Source organism: Syngnathoides biaculeatus, chromosome 1 (assembly GCF_019802595.1).
Source record: "Syngnathoides biaculeatus isolate LvHL_M chromosome 1, ASM1980259v1, whole genome shotgun sequence".
In the NCBI taxonomy this organism is placed as follows: domain Eukaryota; kingdom Metazoa; phylum Chordata; class Actinopteri; order Syngnathiformes; family Syngnathidae; genus Syngnathoides; species Syngnathoides biaculeatus.
The window spans coordinates 979577-992563 of record NC_084640.1 but is presented as its reverse complement, the minus strand read 5'-3'; the positions used below and the strand labels follow the sequence as shown (position 1 = coordinate 992563).

The following is a 12987-nucleotide window of genomic DNA, read 5'->3' as shown; positions in this document are numbered from 1 at the left end:
AGTGTCCACTGACTGGCAGGAATGACAAAATACAACAAATTATAAATGGTAGAGCAGTTAAAACATACTGACTATTTTAATAATTCAACTAAGTAATAGTACCTTCAACGTGAGCTACAAAATGGAAAACCTGAGATCAAAAACTGCCTCGTACTGCTTTTAAAATAAGCATGCAAATACACACGATATACTGGGGGCATGCTGGAAGACTGCTTAGCACATCTCCCTCACAGTTCAGAGGTCCTGGGTGCAAATCGGGCCTCACCTGCGTGGAGTTTGTATGTTCTTCATGTGCCTGCCTGAGTTTTCTCAGGGGTATTTCAGTTTCCTCCCACATTCCCAAAACATGCACAGTAGGTTGATTGAAGAGTCTAAATTGCCCTTAGGTGTGAATAGGAGTTTCTATGTGCCCTGGTATTAGCTAGCAATCAAATAGGAATAAAATTTTATATAGTGATATTTGTGTTTCCTACCTTGTTAATTCATTGGTAATTATTGCAAGGCATTCATTTACATTAGTGTCTTTACATAGAATATCATAACAATAAAAAAGGTTGTTTCAGCAGTTATTTCAAAATTTGTATAAAAGAGGTACTGCTTCCAATTAATAAGTAGCCAAGTACTGTGGCTCTCAATTTGTCTTATGTCATATAGTTATCATTTCCAGATTGCCATAAAACTTGTAAAAATCTATACAACTACTTGTTGTAGAAATTGATCATCTCAAAAAAAGTCCTCAAAACGAATTAAAACTATCACTAAAGAACAAATCATATTAGACCATTAACAATGCATACAGATTGTATAAAAATGCATCACATCATGATGGTTTAACTGTCTCACATTTGGTAGATGGAATTGAAAGGTACATACAGTATATGTATCCATGTGGAAACAATATCAGAACCACTGGATATAACATGGGCGGCACGGTGCCTCAGCTGGTAAAGCGTTGGCTTCACAGTTCTGAGGTCCCGGTTTCAATCCCAGACGGGTCCGTGTGGAGTTTGCATGTTCTCCCTGTGCCTGCGTGGGTTTCCTCCTACATTACAAAAACATGCAATAATTGGACACTCTAAATTGCCCCGAGGTGTGATTGCGAGTGCGGCTGTTTGTCTCAATGAGCCCTGCGATTGGCTGACAACCAGTTCAGGGTATACCCTGCCTCCTGCCTGTTGACAGCTGGGATAGGTTCAAGCACACTCCGCGAGCCTCATGAGGATAAGCGGTGGAAGAAAATGAATGGATGTATATAACATCAGTTTTGTATTTCTTTTCTTTTTTTTTTTTTAATGACACGATGCTATGGCCACGACTTTTCTAGTATCCATTCAGAGGCAGCTAGCAATCCGTGCGGCATCACCAACGTTACGCAAGTAAAACACACGAGCACAGGTTATTAAAGTCAAGTCAATGTCAATGTGATCAATGAAACCAAGATTAGCTCACTCTGCTCAGACAGTGTGTGCCTGCGCATGTAAGTAGGAATAAATGGCATTAATATGGAAACCGACATGCTCCCCTGAGTGATCCTTAATAAATCTTACATCAATTTTAGTGGTTAGTCCAGAGGGCTGCTTCTTCTCATTTGGCCACTTTTTATTCCCTTCTCTCCTGACCACACATACCTGAGCTGTCAGACTGCAACTTTCTTAGCATATTATGACCACGTCTTCTCTCTCGATTGTCCCATATGGAACTTGAAAGATGGCATCTGTGTTGAAAAGATATTGCTCGCATACCTCTTTGTGTGAGTGACTCACACTTGCGTTCTGTAGAATGTCACAAAAGTCCTACGCAGTTTCTTATCTGAAAGTGGACAAGAAATGAGTTCCAGACTTGTGCTTGAATGTTTGGGGGCAAAGGAGGAAAAATTGTTCTACAGTATCTTCGATCCTGCTGGTGATTTGTCATGGCTTTGAAGGTCAGGTTGTGTTGTAACATGTGCCTGGGATGTCGGTAAAATTGCTTGCATTGAGAGTGCCGTGAATATATGTAAATGTATAATTTCAACTCAACCAATATGTGTGTGTGTGTACGGAGTGTCTCTTTTTCACAGACGTGTATACATATATTAAAAAAAAGGAAAAGTTAGTTTTCTAACATAAGATGAAGCAATTACTGTTCGGCCAAGATGTCCGCTAACCAGAATCTGAGCTCTGCTGTTTGTCTATTGGTCTGGCTAGAGCAAGAGGCAGTTATACAGCTTCCACATAATAACCATATCATATTAAATCATTTCCTGTGCAATTGTTTTTGTTTTTTTAAGGCTAGTTTAAAAAAATTGTGGCAAGCTTTTATGCGCAGGCTACATACATTGACAAAGAGGGCCATCTTGGGCACGCAAGCCTTCAGTTAGACACCGGTGTTCTAAATTGACCATAGGTGTGGACGTGACAGTGAATGATTGTTTGTCTACATATACCCAACTCAGCCGTGACCCTGAATAGTTTTTCTTGTTTTCCCCTGTATTTGTTTCACCGCCTCTTGTTTGAGTGATTTCACCTGTCCTGTCCATTAGCTGTCAACAAAGCCCCGCCCTATTTTTGCCAGCCAATCAGTTCAATGTCTCTCTTCTTCTCCACAGCTGCATCTCATCTGTTAATCAGTCCAACTTTATTTAGTGGACCACTTTCAGATCTGTTTTGTCAACTCTTGTGTCACTGTTTTCTTTATCATAGATCATTTATTAAGTGAAATGAAATATTTATTTACTGCCCGTTAGGTGCTGATTTTGTATGGACTGTATAGTTTTATCTACCTCAATCACGCAGCTCAAACCACTTCATATTTTCATGATTATGAATGGAATGTAATAAAAGAGCCATACATCACTGCTGGTCGTCCCCAACCTCCGTCGTCGTTCACAGCATTGGGGAGAGCTGTTGTTTTCTTGTTTTCCCTGTGGAGCTCAACAGCCATTATTGGCATTAAGTAGGTCAACAAAAGGGGCTTGGTTTGGCAGACGGCTCTCATCTATTCACTCTCCATGTGGTCTGCAATGGCTGAGTACATTTGGACCACTGCCATACTCCATGTTGAAGCCGTCCATGCGACTCAGTTCTCTAAAGAACAGGAACAGGAAGTGGCTTTTGTGGAGGAAAGGATGAGTGGTTATAAACGATCTCGATCTCTATTCCAGCGACTGGGCATCATGTCCAGGCTCTTGTTGACAAGAGCATTCCTTCTAATTTAGTAGGATAACCAGACAGCTGCTCCTTTGGGTAAATTCAATGACATGTCAACCATTTGCACTTAACAGATAATATGGGGAAGAAATTCTGTCAACTTTTTTCATGCATTGGAAAGGGTTTGTTGGACTGAAAAATCGCGGGGGAAATGCCCCATTAAAATCCAGCATTTTTTCCTCACTTTACAATAGAGTGGAACCACTCAAGGTGAACGCCTCTGAAGTTTAACAATTTGACTAATATTTTCTTTAAAAAAAAAAAAAATGCTCCATTTAAAATGATCAACCATCGTGTGAAATTCGTGCTACGCTGTTGTTCTGCGAAGGACCAAAGAGTCACAATCGTAGGGGGTGTATTGACGATCACGGCTGAAAAAGAGTGGCTGTCCATCTCACAGTGACAGGTAGTCAAAGATGAAGTGCAGGTGCATTAGTTATGTAATGTTGTGAGAACATAGACCAGCTGTGACTGATAGTAAAGCTACAATATGCAAGGTTTCAGAACTGCTGTAGCTGCTCTTGGACAGCCGTGATTGAGCCTTCAATATTACTGGCTTGATGTAGTTTTGGAAAACACATTCAGTTAAAATATAAGAGAGGTGACCAACTTACCTAGCACCTCGGTGAGAATAGTGATGTGATGCGGTTCTCCAGGCATCTGGACATTAGGACACACACACCACTGTTAATAGTACTACTAATAATGTATAACAAATACAAAATGCATATTCTAGGCACTCAATGACACTACACAATTTTATTAATTTCATTCATTCATTCACTCCTCAGTCCCACCCTGGTGGTGGTAAGCAACTTGTGTAGTCATAGCTGCCCTGGGGGAGTCTGACAGTGGCGTGGCTGCCATTCTGCATCTACAACATCCCCCCACCAAACATCCAACCACATTCGTAGACAGTGGGATACGCGTATTGCCTAAGGACACTACGACGACATGCGCTCACTCGCCAATACAAACTGACGACCTTTCGGTTAAAGGGCATACGCTAACCTTTTGTACCACACCACTTGTATAGTACATGCACACCACTGTACAGTATATATCTTTACCCCTGATTTGGAGTCCTTCTTTTTAACTTTGTTGCTTGAAAAATATGCAGACAAATGAAAAAGCCTGCCGGTTTGCAGAGCCAGTGATGCTCTCGTGTCAAGTGATAATGTAGTTTAAATTATATCAGATAATATGACTGATTTTAAAGCCCTGGGCAGATTTAGGTGACATGGCAACACTTGGAGGCTGAAATCTACGGAGCCCCTAAAGGGACGTTAAAAAAAAAACCTAACTGGTTTCTCATTTTGATTTTTCAACACTCTCATTGTAATGAGTAACTTACTCACAAGTTACAATGAGTAACTTACTTTATGAGTAACTTACTTATTACAATGAGTAACTTGCTCATTGTAACTCATGAGAAGTTACTCATTACAATGAGAAAACAGTTACACTTGTAATGAGTAAGTTACTCATTGTAATGAGTAACATTACAAGAGTAACTGGGTTCATTACAATGAATAAGTTACTCATTGCAATGAGTAACTTACTCATTACAATGAGAAACCAGTTAGTTGTTGTTTTTTCCTTATGTCCCTTTAGGGGCTCCGTAGAAATCTGATTGAAAAAAAAAAATCTTAAAATGTACATACACAACTGGAACTGGAATAAGAAATGCTTCAAATAGCTGTTTTTTTCTGATCCATTGCCCGTTGAAACCACAAATAAATAAAGTCTCTTTCATTGCGGTCGGATTGAATGTATCGTTCATTTTGCTTGCGTCACCAAAGAAGATATGATTTGCATGAGAACGATTGTGTCATCCCACAAATCATGATTAATGATGTGACACAGATCTTATTAAATCCAATATTTATGACTGGCAAATGTTTGTACCATGTGCATTTGCATGGAGGTTCCCTGGCGTACTATAAGAAAGAATTGTATCTGGATGGGAATGCATGAATCTTACTTTTATAGAAACAGGAGACCAGATACAAATTAAAAAGGTGTGTGATGTTGCACGGATCAAAGGAGGGAAATTCCACTGAATCGTCGACAAAGTCTTTATGGCAACTGGCTGATGGGGGTCTTTGAAAGTTACGCTTTACAGCAGTCTGGAAATAGCCAGAGGAGATAGTGGTGTATTTATTAGGGTCTACCTATTTTTAAACAAAATATAGCCCATTATTGTAATGGTTGTAAAGTGGTGTCTTCTAGCTGTAAATATAAATCAATAATGTCTGGGGGAAAAAAAATCTACATTCATATGCAGTTATGTTTCACAGCTAGGCCTTTCTTGGCAATGTACTTAGAAATACCGACTTTTTCATTACAAAAAGGATTTAAAAAGTCCATGTTGAAAGGAGACACTGGCGAAAACTTCAGCAGAATAGAAAATGGAATAGCAGAGTCCCTAAAGAATTGTTTTATCTGGTTTGTTGTCAAACTGACCAATGTGCTATAGCAGAATTATATCTTTTCTTATTGCATTTTCCAAACTGCTTTGTCCTCACTAGGTTCCGGGCATGGTGGATCCTATCCAAGATGACTCTGGGCGAGAGTCTTGGTACACTGTGAATTTGTTGCCAATCAAATTGCAGGGCAAAAACTCAATTAACCTATCACACACGTTTTTTGGCATGTGGGAGGAAACTGAAGTACCTGGCGACAACACATGCACCGCGCAGGGAAGAACATCCAAACTCCACCGTGGTGAGGCCAGGATTTGAATCCAGATCCTCAGAACTGTGACACAGAGGCGCTAACCAGTCATTCACCGTACATAAGTTATTCTTTCCTGAACCATCATGCGTGTTATATGTTCAGGACTCCAGGTTGCAGACATTTGACTGAGTTAGACTAAAGTTTTATTGAAGCCTCCGCATTTCAGGCAGGGGAAGGTTGCTAATGTGACCGTAACGTGGAAGGAAAAAAAACTCACAATGTCACATGACTGCCACCTGTAGGACATGGAGATCAAAATTAAAAAAAATTAAAATCTTTTTCAACCAATATTGATTTGAACACATTACAAAGACTTGTTGTCTGTTGTTTTTTTTTTTTGTTTTTGTTTCCATTTATGTATATTTGCAAACTTCCTCTCATTTTGCACGTGATGCCTGAATTACATCCCAAAGAATCTGACCAGGACTGATAAAAAGCTGGAAAGTTCAGGAATGCTTAAAAAAATACCTGTTCGTATCATTCCACAGTTTAAGAGGTTTAAGGTATCAATGGAGCCTCACTGTTCAAAGACAAGGATGAGGCGAGGTTCACTCATTTCTAAACAACTGGCAAGAGAACTAAAGGTTGGTGACGAGAAAACGAGGCACACCTGGACAGGAAATGAGTGCCTGGAGAGAGCCAATGAGAAGACAAAAAAGAACAGGGCTGACGAGAACAGGTGCAAAGTGGAAACAAGAAACTAGCAAGAGAAGACAAGGACATGGAACACAGGAGAACAAGTCAAAACACAAAAATTAACGCAATCCAAACAAAAACACTGACCATTACAGTTTGAACATTACATTTTTTTTTTTTTTTTTGTATTGGTAGTGTACTCATTTGAAAAGAAAAAAAAACTAATCACTTTAAACATTGACTATTGGGTCTTTGTAGTGTATTCGAATGAGCTTGAAAAGGAGTTTACATGAATGGAAGTGGAGTTTGTAAACACACTGTGTTACAGACTTGCCATCTGTTATTTTCAAATCAAAGTTTTAGGACTACTTTGACTTCAATCACAACAAATTTACACTTTCAAAATGACCAGATGTTTAACTTCCTCTACTGGCAGCATTTTGTGCGAGTCCAGTACAATCTTTTCATAATTAGCATGTAATTTTTTAAATATCTTTTTAAATCAGCCTGAAGGTTATATTAGACGATAGTACTGGATACCTCCTTCCTTCCATCCATCCATTTTCTTCGCCACCTATCCTCACAAGGGTCGAAGGAGTGCTGAAGCCTATCCCCGCTGTCATCGGGCAGGAGGCGGGGTACACCCTGAACTGGTTGCCAGCCAATCGCAGAGCATATAGAGACAGACAACTGTCACATTCATAATCACACCTACAGGCAATTTAGAGTCTCCAGTTAATGCATGTTTTTTGGGATATGGGAGGAAACCAGAGTGCCCGGAGAACACCTACGCAGGCAGAGGGAAAACATGCAAACTCCGCACAGGTGGGGCCGGGATTTGAACCCCAGTCCTTAGAACTGTGAGGCCAACAGTCGGCCCACCGTTCCACCGGGACAACTCCTGTCTGCTTTAATTTCCCCGACTTACTGCAGTTTCACAACTCTGGCTTTGTCGCTCCCCACCAGAGGGAGGCAACATCTAAATTGACAACATAATTGCAATAAAGCAAAGGGGCCCTCTCAGATACTGATTCTCTAGTACCCCATTCCTTACAACGCCCCAGAATGCGAGGGCGTTGATCCAATTATTATTATTATTTTTTTTTAATCAAAAAGCTTTTTCAAAATTTTGATTTTAAGTCATTTCACAGTTTGGTGTTTGAATGATGTTGCTCCCTTACTCGTGTTTAAAATACTTTTTTGTGTTGCACAGAGGGTAAAGTAAAGTTGTATATAATACACTGTTTTTTTTTTTAAAGGTTCGATGGATGGATCGATGGATGGATGGATGGATGGATGGATGGACGGGGGATGGATGGATGGGGGAAAAATGGCTGACCTTTTTGTATTATTATTTTACAACACGAGATGGCAGTATTTGCCAACATAATACTCAGCTGGACCCTGTTTTAAAATTTAGAGCAGTATTTGCTTCTCAGGGTTTACTGCATATTCAAAGTGTGGTTGTGTGTCCTTGTTGCATTGCATAGCATCTTGTTGAGGTATAAGGAACTGTTAACTATATATTTTGGTAAAGCTTAAAAAAAAAAACTCAACGCCAGGAAGGCCTTCTCTGCAGTCTAAAACAGTAAAGAAGCACTTAACTCCTCATTCACCATTCACTTAAATTTACAACTAAAAGTATGTTGTTGTTGTTTGTTCTATTATCTTGTATTTATTTAGTCCCAGTAATCTCTTCTCTTAATTGCCTTTGCTCTACTAGTTTCAGAACTGTCGCTTAGATTTTTGTTGGATTTTTTTTTTTTTTTGTCCATTAAAATGTTATTGTCAATGTGGTGCTTTGTCAAAAAAGTCTGGAATCAATCAGAATCAGTCAGACACAATCAATAATAATGGCTAATGTAACTTGAACAATATTGACCATCCTAGCCGTGATATTGCATTTTAGTGTACCTGTAGTATTGATGATATGATGAGGATATGATATGATATGATATGATGATAGAATATACAGTGGAAGCTCAGTCCACATACACCCCCGTTCACGAATAAGTATGTTTACGAGCAACATTTTCATATTTTTCTTCTGTCTCGTTTTTCTGTGCCTCAATACATGAACATCCACAACATCCATGCAGAATGTTCAGTCGTGTCTTCTCTTGCACAGCATGAATATCATTCACTCTGTGTGTCATGAATTTCAAGTATCTTTTTTTTAACTGTTTTTTTATTTCATTGTAACTGATGGGTTTCAAGAATGTGAGAGTTGTAGGTGAGCTGTTCAGAAACCCTGGGATTAACATCAATCAGTCTCTTGGTGCAACAACACCCTTGAAAGAGAGCATTTTTAGTATTGATACATTCAATAAATCGCTGTCTAAAGCAAAACAAAACAAAACGAACACTTCATGACCTCCGACCTCATCTTATTATGTACAGATCCTCTTGAGAAACATTACACCCAACAATTTTCTAATGCACAAAAGTACACAGTGATAATGTTTACCCTCCACAGTGCTTTCATTCTTTGCATTGTAAGGAAATCAATGTGAATTGACAGTGGTGGGGTATTGTGAAGTTTGCTGGCACCATCTGAAGCGCACTCATATTTCAAAATTTTGCTTGTATCTCAAGACAAAAAAACGGCCACTCGACAGCTCGTGTCTCGAAAAACTTTTCAGCCACCACCAATGTATTTCCAAAAGGAGGACCACCCTCACAAAGAACTGTTAAAAGAACATCAGAAGAAGACTTTCGACTGAAGTCATCACACATGTTAACGGTTATTAAAATTAAGGATGAGTATTTTTAATGTGCTCCAGTGGTTAAACTGGGATACTTTTGACCCTGTGTACATGATTACTTACTGGAAGTTTTGCCACTGAGCCTTTAAATGTGACAGGATGACAGTTCATTTGGAGCAGTATGTTTTCAGTTAATCACAAATTGGAAAAATCTAATTTTCTCCAAGAGAATGTGACATTTGGGGGAACGAGGATTAGAGCCGACATAGCAATGAATCTGGATGGCCACGCAGGATAGAATATGAACACAGCCAGATGGAGAGATTTCCTCGAATGATAAAGATTTTAATCGAGTAAATCAAATACTTTCTTGACTGAAGTTTGGATGAGAAAAGAGGGAAAAGTTCGGCAGCATAAATATTAATTATTAACATTCCCAGCTTTCGAGCCCCCTCCCCAGCCTAATCTCCACCCCTTCTACTCTTCCAGATTTTTGTTTTGGACAAGCGAGATCCTGTGATGCTCTGCCAGTGGTACTCCGGCTGCTCAAATATTTGAGCTCAGAAGCAGCCAAGTTGACTCAGCTTGGAACATGGCTTTCCCAGAGCTTTGATAAGGTGCCTGTAGTGAGCCCGGGCTTCCAGGCAGCCCTGCACAGTGAGGCTCTTGTGCATCTCTTCATCTTGTGTCCACCGGGGGATTCAAAACAGACGGACAGGAATAAGGGCCAGACAGCCTTATGAGAGAGAGAGAGGGCATCTGAGACGGACACTGTGTCAGGAATTTTGCCATTCCGAGGTATTGACTGGCAAAGCTCAGCTTTTTAAGTGGTTGGTGCTTAACAGTTGATGGTGGGTTTTTGGGAGATAGCTAAAAAATAGTTTCGGGTGCAACGAAGTTTGATTTACAGTACATCTAAACCATAGCCCAAAATGTCGACACTGCTTCATTATCACATTCATTATCACTCTTTATACTTTGTATGCTAACGCAAACAGAGGACTGCTTTATGCAAACAAGTCAATTCTATACTTGTAAGTTAAAATGGAAAAGAAAATGCGATTGGTTCTCCTTTTTCAGCTGTAAAAGCCATGTGCAATCGAACTCTGGGGGAAAAGGAAGACAAGTGTCGTCGGGGGTCAAGCACGTCAGGGGCCCCTGACTCTCTGATAGTTAAATTCATTGTCACCTTGCCAATTATGATTCTTTAAGCACATGTTTATAGTTTTTTTTATTGTGCAAACAACATGAGAGGCGTTTTCTTTGTTATACTGCTACAAAGTATGCCGCGCTGACAAAAGCCTCCCCTGCAAGTACAGTTGGAGCAATCATTTCCATATCAAGACGGGAAAGGGAAGGTTAAAGAAATCAATGAAAGCGAAAATCCTGTCTAGCCACCATTTTCTCCCACTTGGTCTTGCTCAGCTGTGAATAGCCAGACACAGAGAAACAGTCAATAGTGAAGATCCGAAAGCTTCAAATGATGATTCTTTTGAAACAACGAAATTCTGGGACCTGGCTGGAAAAATACATAAAAAAATATATATATATATTCTGTGAATACTTTACAAAGTGTTAAAAATATAGTCCTTTGTGTTCTTACTATTGGTGTCCTCTGTAAAGAATGTACAGTATTTGTTTTAGTTATTTTTATAAAGAGTGTCAAGGTGGGGAAACTGGGAAGAGCGTTGGCCTGGCCAGGGTTCAAATCCTGGCCTTCCCTGTGTGGAGTTTCCATGTGTTCCCCGTGCCAGAGTGGGTTTTTTCTGGGCACTCTTGTTTCCTCCCACATCTAAAAAATATGGATTAATTGGAGACTTGAAATTTTTCTTTGGTGTGATTGTGAGTTCGACTGTTGTCTGTGTCCGTGTGCCCTGCGATTGGCTGGCGACCAGTTCAGGGTGTAGCCTGCCTCCTGCCCGATGACAGCTGGGATTGGCTCCAGCACTCCCATGACCCTCATGAAGATAGGTGGCTCAGAAATGGATGGATAGGTATATATTTAGACTAACACGCATCCCACGCATATTCACACCTATGCAATAGAGAGCTGCAAATTCCACACAGGAAGGCCAGAGTTGAGATCTGAATGCTGAAACTCAGAATTGTGAGCTTCCAGATAGGATTCTCACATCTTAAATATTGAATTAATAGGTGGACTTTTTCCATAGTGTTTTCATTTTACACATAAATTATAATAAGCACCTGTTAGTTTGACTGACATTTATTAAGGTTCATTAACTGTCCTTTTATTGCAGCTGAATTGCTCACCTCACCTTTCAAACCAAGAGTTTGATTTCCAACCTTTTCTGATGAGCTCTCCCTCATCTGTAACCTCTCGCCCAATACACAAATGGATTACAGTCCAAAACTTGTACACAGAAACACACACTTCCCACACTTGTGTGGCTTTGTTCAGTTCCCAGCCCGTTAATATGCAATTACAGGGGGCCTAATTAACATTTTAATTAAGAAGCACGTAATTGTGATACAGACCCAGATATTAGTGTGGTCCTTAATAGAGAGGAGGCAATCAACTCAATGACTGGATATTATAGCTACACAGGCTGACAGACTTTTAGCAGTCTAATGAATTATCTGCCAAGGTAAATGACATTGATGTAACGGGCATGCTCACAGAAAATGGTGGTTGGCGCCTGTCGTGGCGGCAATCCCTGAACACATTGGTGGACACCAACAGTGAGGGATCCCATCAAGCTGAAGAAGGTGTTCTATTGGGCATTTTTGGCCTGTGGGACTCCTGACGCAGCTGATGGGTTCTGGCTGGCCAGGCGGAATCCAGCTTTGGTGGTCACTGTCATGGTCCTGCCGGTCCAGCCCTGGCTGTGCGGGTTCCCACACAGCCTCACTGACTAGGCGGCGCACACCTGCGCCTCATGCTGGCTGATTGACTCCTGTAGGTATAGGACCCAGGGGACGACTGGTCTTGCAACTCATGCCCCGTTCCTGCACTCCTGTGTCTCTCATCGTGAACCCGTATGTAGCGACCTCCGCCTGTTCTCTGATCGACCCCATACGCCTGACTCCTTTGACACTCCTGCCTTCTTTGATCGATCTCCCGTGTACCGACTCCTACCTGCCCGTGGACCTGCTCTCTGCGCCCGACGTCCTGAGTACCACTGCTGCACCTGACTGTTTGCCTGATCCCCGACCTTGGAACAATAAATGTTTTTCCCGAATTACCTCTGCGTTTCCTGAGTCCTGCATTTGGGTCCTCCCTCTGTCTCGATGCGTCGTGACAGTCACTGAACCAAAAACTTGGGCATGGGAGGGTTTCGGGGAGGCCATGGAGAAAGACTTCTAGACGGCTTGGAGAAAATTCTGGTTCACTGAGGTGGGCTCTCTTATTTCTGGGGTTGAGGTCACCGAGGTGGTTAAAAGTTTAGGTGGATGAGAATTGCCCGGACTTCCTAAAGGCTATGGATGTTGTGGAGCTGTCCTGGTTAACACGCGTCTGCAACATCGGGCTAACATTGGGGTCAGTTCCTCCGGATATGCAGACTTGGGTGGTGGTCCCAGGTTTTAAGAATTTTTAATGGAGTGCTGGAAAGGAGGGTCTATCGGGGTGTTGAATCACAGATTCAGGAGGAGTAATGTTGTTGTCGTCCTGGCTGTGCTCCCGGACGCCTACCTGGTGAGATTTTCCGGGCTCGTCCCACCGGAAAGAGATCCTGGGGATGACCCAGGACACGCTGGAG

General features: G+C 41.2%; 1 protein-coding gene across 2 annotated transcripts in view; it reads right to left on the bottom strand.

Moving 5' to 3' along the window:
• Window positions 1-6511, bottom strand: part of angpt1 (angiopoietin 1) — a 63100-nt gene extending 56589 nt beyond the window's left edge. Inside the window, exons 1-5 of one of the 2 annotated variants that reach the window (XM_061815867.1) lie at window positions 6396-6511; window positions 6145-6163; window positions 3803-3848; window positions 2831-3065; window positions 1743-1809 (exon numbers count right to left, since the gene is read on the bottom strand). The gene's annotated coding sequence lies outside the window, so the exon portion shown is untranslated. Of the gene's footprint in view, window positions 1-1742; window positions 1810-2830; window positions 3066-3802; window positions 3849-5864; window positions 6167-6395 lie in introns of those variants that run through there. The other variant, XM_061815901.1, reaches the window with a different exon arrangement.
• Between the last annotated feature and the right edge of the window lie 6476 nt (window positions 6512-12987).